This window comes from Chiloscyllium plagiosum, chromosome 48, assembly GCF_004010195.1.
Source record: "Chiloscyllium plagiosum isolate BGI_BamShark_2017 chromosome 48, ASM401019v2, whole genome shotgun sequence".
Taxonomy (NCBI): Eukaryota; Metazoa; Chordata; class Chondrichthyes; order Orectolobiformes; family Hemiscylliidae; genus Chiloscyllium; species Chiloscyllium plagiosum.
In genome coordinates this window covers 6,186,337-6,192,747 of record NC_057757.1, presented here as the reverse complement: position 1 = coordinate 6,192,747, position 6,411 = coordinate 6,186,337, and the positions used below count along the sequence as shown (strand labels likewise).

At 46.8% G+C, this 6,411-nt stretch overlaps 1 protein-coding gene across 2 annotated transcripts in view; it reads right to left on the bottom strand.

The window, feature by feature from the left end:
• The window catches only part of LOC122544434 (flocculation protein FLO11-like), an 8,774-nt gene extending 4,263 nt beyond the window's left edge, over positions 1-4,511 (bottom strand). Inside the window, exons 1-2 of one of the 2 annotated variants that reach the window (XM_043683682.1) lie at positions 4,455-4,511; positions 2,503-2,586 (exon numbers count right to left, since the gene is read on the bottom strand). The gene's annotated coding sequence lies outside the window, so the exon portion shown is untranslated. The remainder of the gene's footprint in view (positions 1-2,502; positions 2,587-4,454) is intronic. The other variant, XM_043683683.1, reaches the window with a different exon arrangement.
• Between the last annotated feature and the right edge of the window lie 1,900 nt (positions 4,512-6,411).

The window sequence follows — 6,411 nt, the reverse complement described above, 5'->3', positions numbered from 1 at the left end:
AACCTACTACATCCTTCGTCACTATCCACAACTCCACCGACCTTAGTGTTGTCCGCAAATTTACTAACCCACCCTTCTAAGCCCTCATCCAGGTCATTTATAAAAATGACGAAGAGCAGTGGACCCAACTCCCACCCTTGCAGTACGCCGCCAGTAACTGGACACCAAGATGAACATGTTCCATCAACTACAACCCTCTGTTTTCTTTCAGCAAGCCAATTACTGATCCAAACTGCTATATCTCCCACAATCCCATTCCTCTACATTTTGTATAATAGCCTACTGTGGGGAACCTTATCGAACGCCTTGCTGAAATTCATATACACCACATCAACCGGTTTACTCTCATATATCTGTTTGGTCACTTTGTCAAAAAACTCAATAAGATTCCTTAGGCACAACCTACCCTTCACAAAACCGTGCTGACTGTCCCTGATCAGATTATTCTTTTCTAGATGGTTATAAATCCTATCTCTTATAACCTTTTCCAACACTTTGCCAACAACTGAAGTGAGACTCACTGGTCTGTAATTACCAGGATTGCCTCTACGATCCTTTTTGAACAAGGGAGCCACATTTGGTATCCTCCAGTCCTCAGGCACTATTCCTGTAGACAATGATGATTTGAAGATCAATGCCAAAGGCTCAGCAATCTCTTCCCTTGCATCCCTGAGGATCCTAGGATAGATCCCATCTGGCCCAGGGGACTTGTCTATTTCCACACTCTTGGTCCCTTTGGTCCAACCCGTCCATGGCGGATGGTAGATTAAAAATGGGAAGATACTGCTTTAAACCAAGGAAACTGTGTAATATGTTTGCAGTTTTAGAAGCAGGTTACAGAAATAAGTTGTATTTACAATTTTGAGAGTATGGTGCTGGGAAAGCACAGCCGGTCAGGCAGCATCCGAGGAGCAGGAAGATCGATGTTTCAGGCCCAAAACATCGATTTTCCTGCTCCTCTCTCTGCAAAGCCCCACCTGGAAGAAAAAGGGAAAAGAGCCCCCTCAGAGGTACTGGAAGGGCAGATCCAAACCCAGTGAATGAAAGACTGAAAAGCAGTGCATTCACCACCTCACATCATTAGCAAAGAATTGGAAGGAGTCAACGGATAATCACTAGAAAACAACTCATTGATGGGCAGAAGTGGGTACTGCAGATGCTGGAGATTAGAGTCGAGAGTGTAGTGCTGGAAAAGCACAGCAGGTCAGGCAGCACCTGAGGTTTATAAACCGGGTGGTGCGGGATTCCCGAATTATGAGGTTGGAAGCTGTGGGTGGGAGATCCCCTGAGGTGATGAGGTTGAGGTTGTGTATGGTCTGGGAGATGATGGTTTGGTGTTGGGGGGTTGAGGTCGTGGTCGAGGGGGTGGTAGGAGGAGGTGTCTTCGAGTTGGCATCTGGCTTCAGTGGTGTAGAGGTCAGTGCGCCAAACTACCACTGCACCCCCCCCCCCCCCCCCCCCCCATCCTGGTTTGATGGTGAGGTTGGGGTTGGAGTGGAGGGCTGCGCATTGTTGGAGTTGGGGGAGGGGGGTAGACAGGTTGAGATGGTTAATGTCTCGGCGGCAGTTGGAAATAAAGAGGTTGAGAGCGGGGTGTCCAGATGGATGCAGCGTGTTGGAGGCGGGTGAAGGGGTCCTCGGAAGGTGGGCGGGAGTCTTGATGAAAAATGTAAGCTCGGAGGCGGCAAAAGAAGTGTTTGACATCACAACGCGTATTGAAATGGTTGATGCATAGACGGAGGGGGATGAAGGTAAGGCCTTTGTTGATTTCCTGATGAAGGGCTTTTGCCCGAAACGTCAATGTTCCTGCTCCTCGGATGCCGCCTGACCTGCTGTGCTTTTCCAGCACCTCTCTAATCTTGACAACAACTCATCACCATCTGTGATCCAGACTGGTGCCAGGACTGTCCATCTGACGTTTTAACAAAATCTTCCCCAGCTACAATGCTTGCACATCTTGTTTTGTGTGACTGTATATGTAAGGGATTTTTAAGAAAGGGGTAGAGATTCATTTATCGGTTAGTGTTTCAACTTGTCCATTTTTTTTCCTGGGGATACTCTTTGTTTCAGATCTCCATCCTCCATAGTTTTTCGTCATTTTTGTCTTTTATTGTGCCATTGGTTAAAAAAAAGGTTGTTTATCTTGTTAATAGAAAAAAGAAACCTGTATTCTTTTAACGTGAAGTTGGTAAAATTGGTCACATCAGTGGCTTGATCAAATTTGTAATACCTGCAGGAATGATGGAGTTTGATTTGCGTGCACTGTTCCAATGAATCCCGACACAATCCACAGGCAATTGGACATTACTGTGAGACCCCAGAAAGTGAGGAAGCAGCCTTGCATTGATGGGAAATCGGACACTTTTTGTATGGTATTTGTTAATGGGACATGGACGTTGCTGGGTGGGCCAGCATTTATCGTCCTGTCTCTAATTGCCCTGGAGAAAGTGATAGCGAGCTACCTTCATGAACCACTTGCAGGACGGGGTGGGAAAAGGTTACCTTAAATCTTGAGGCGAATGAGTAGCAGAGCAGAGTCACACCAGTCAAGAACCTTGCAGTGGAGTTCAGCGCAGCCACGCAATCCTGAGGGAAGAGGCGGAAGGACAGGTTTGAGCAGAGTTCCAAAGGTCGAGAGGACAGGGTCAGGAGAGGTGTTTGATAGGCTATAGGGATTGCAGCGTGAGCTTAATAGGGTGGATGGATAAGGTGAGTGGGTTAATAGGCATGGATAGGATGAATAGCCAAGGTCTTTTTCCTGGTGGGGTGGGGGGTCCAAAACTAGAGGACATAAGTTTAAGGTGAGAGGGAAGGATTTCAAAAGGATCTAATGGGCAACTTTTTCACACAGAGGGTGGTGCGTGTATGGAATGAGCTGCCAGAGGAAGTGGTGGAGGCTGGTACAATTGCACCATGTAAAAGGCATCTGGTTGAGTATATGAATAGGAAGGGTTTGGAGGGATATGGGCCAGGTGCTGGCAAATGGAACTAGATTAATTTAAGATTCCTGATTGGCATGGACAAGTCTGTGCTGTACAGTTCGATGACTCTATAATAGCTTGGACTAAATTGGTCCCAGGATGTTAGATAGGAAACTGTGGGGAAAAGGGTGAAGGATTGTAATATGAGTGTGGAGCTGCAAAGAGGTCTATAAGGCAGCCATCTTGGTGGTTACCAGATTAGAGCCCTAACCTCCTCCAGCACTCTGTTCTGCACCTTTCCTTGAATTCTTTATTCCTACGGGACCCCTATTTTCTCCGTCCCTACACTCCGTCATTGTCAGCCATGCCTTCAGCCATCTTCCCTTTACCTTGTCTTTGTTTTCCGTGGCCTGTTTGCTGCACTGCGTGGTACCTTTAAGAAAGGTGTCCAGTCGGAGAAGTGCTCATCTTGAAGGTACTCATTCCAGAGCACTGCCCAGCCCTGCAGCTTGTCGGGAACATCAGTTTAAAGCCCCTCTGACTGAGATCATCCCCACCCCTGCTTGCTTGCTTGCCTTTTTGACTAGACGCAGTGTCCAGTCCCCTCAAACCTTTCTGAAGCACGTCAGTGGGTTTACTCCATTGGAGGGCCTTCTGTGGTCCCAAGCCCTACACTGGAAGGCCATGGAGGAGCTTCAACATCTCCACTTAAGAGGCCAGAATCTGCTGTCTTTAACACTGTATGCAAATGGTTACCTCCTCCTTGTCCTCATTGTGAATCATAGAATTCCCTACAGCGTGGAAGCTGGCCATTCGGCCCATCGAGTCCACGCTGACTTCTGAAGAGCATCCCACCCAGACTCATCACCCAATCTTATCTCCATAACCCTACATTTCCCATGGTCAATCCACCTAACCTACACATCCTGGACCATATGGGCAATTTAGCATGGCCAATGTATCTAACCTGCACATCTTTGGACTGTGGGAGGAAATCGGAGCACCCAGAGGAAACTCATGCAGATACGGGGAGAATGTGTTAACTTCACACAGACAGTCACCCAAAAGTGGAATTGAACCTGGCTCTCTGACACTGTGAGGCAGCAGTGCTAACCACTGAGCCACCGTGCCTCCCACCATTTGTAAAAATGCAATGTAAGGTACTGGCAGAGGTCACTTGGCCCATCATGTGCTGGTCCCAGCGCTTTGAAAGCTATCTGATTATTCCCAGTCCCCTTCTGTTCCCCCATATCATATGACCTTTCCTTTCCAAGTATATATCCTTTTAAACACCATCCCTTTATCCTGCCAATCTGACTTTAGACAACTTTACCCCATTGGCTGCTGGAGGTCACCCTATTCAAACTCTGCAGAGGCTGAGAATGGGGCCCACAGGGCACAGCTCACTCAGACTAACCAAAGCGGTCCCAGTTGGGAAGTGTTTGATGACTTGGAGGGACTATTTAGCCAATCACCCGTGATGCCAGTGCACTGTGTCACTTGGATGACACTAGAGAATTAGTTTCAACTCACATGAAGAACAAAGTCTGGTTGCCGAGACTTGGGTAACTGCATCTCTTGTCTCCGTGCCTAAGAATCAAAACAAATATTGGAATTTTTATCAAAATCATTTGTATTTGCAATTATGACTTATCTGATGACTAAGGCCTCATACTGATGTTTCACATCATCAAAGACTTCTGCTCTTTGTGCATGAGCTCAGGTATCCATTATGGCTTAGATGGCGTCCATTCGGCCCATTAAGTCCAAGCCCAGTTTTAGGCATTCATAAACTATTTGACTCAGAGAGTTGCAAAATAACAATAAGGCACCTTTATTTAAAAAAAAAACAGTTGCAATGTCTCAATCACTTATCAACCCATCTTAATTACCAGTTAAGATTTACCATGTCTTCTTGTGGGTCTCAAGTCACACATACCCTAGACCAGATTTCCTTCTCTGAAGGGCATTTCAGAGAATCCTATTGTAGAAACCCTACAGTTTGGAAGCAAGCCATTCAGCTCATTGAGTCCATGCTAACCCTCAGAACAGCAGCTCGCCCATACCCTCCTACCCTATCCCTGTAACCCCATATTTCCCATGGCTAATCCACCTCGCCTCACAGCCTTGGACACAATGGGCAATTTAGCATGGTCAATCCACCCTAATCTGCACATCTTTGGACTGTGGGAGGAAACCAGAGGAAACCCACGCAGACACGGGGAGAATGTGCAAACTCCGCACAGACAGATGCCCAAGGGTGGACTCTAACCCAGTCCCTTACACTGTGAGACAGCAGTGCTAACCACTGAGCCACCATGTCACCCCAAACAATAGCTTATAACAATGATTTCACAGTCACTTTTCATCTGCAGATTTTCTTTTAATTATATTAAACTTTTAACCCTGTGGGATTTGAATCTGGGACCTCTAGCAAAAATATGACTGCACCATCACTTCCCCATTAACCTAATAAAGTGTCTCAAAAAAGTATTATCCAAATGACATCTGACACTGAGTCACATAAGAAGAACAAAGGGACTGGTGACCAAAGGTTATAAGTTTTAAGGATTGTCTTAAAGGACAGAGAGAGAGGATGAGAGGTTTAGGGGAAAGGATTCCAGAACATAGAGCTCAGACAACTGAGGTCACGGCCACCAATGGTGGGAACAGAAGATGATTCGGGGGGTGAGTTGGAAGTGTGCAGTGATCTTGAGGTTACAAATAAAAGGAAGTGAGGGGTTGAGGGCAAGGCCACTGTGGCAATCTCAAACTGAGGCTGAGGTTGACCTACAAGGTGTGGAAAATTGGCTGGACACTGAACAATGATCTAAAGCTGGGATTGTTGCCAATCTTCAACAGTTTCTTGATTGTGTGGTTCATCTACTGGTTGCTGTGAGCTAATGAGTCATCAGGACATGTTTCTCATTTGTGGTTGTGACTGAATCATAGAATCCCTAAGTGTGGAAGCAGGCCATTCGATCCATAGAGTCCATACCAACCCTCCGAAGACCATACCACCCAGATCCAACCCTCTCCCTGTAACTGCACATCCCATGGCTAACCCACACAACCTGCACATCCCTGGACACTATGGGCAATTTAGCATGGTCAATCCACCCTAACCTGCACATCCCTGGACACCATGGGCAATTTAGCATGGCCAGAGATGGAAATGTGTTGCTGGAAAAGCGCAGCAGGTCAGGCAGCATCTAGGGAACAGGAGAATCGACGTTTCGGGCATTAGCCCTTCTTCAGGAATGAGGAAAGTTGGTCCAGCAGGCTAAGATAAACCTTTGTAGAGGGAGAAAGAGAGCTTCTTCAAGGAAGGCATCCTTGTAAGAGGATTCGCAGTAGGTTGAAATCTTTGAGGAGAAAGTGAGGTCTGCAGATGCTGGAGATCAGAGATGGAAATGTGTTGCTGGAAAAGCGCAGCAGGTCAGGCAGCATCTAGGCAACAGGAGAATCGACGTTTCGGGCATTAGCCCAT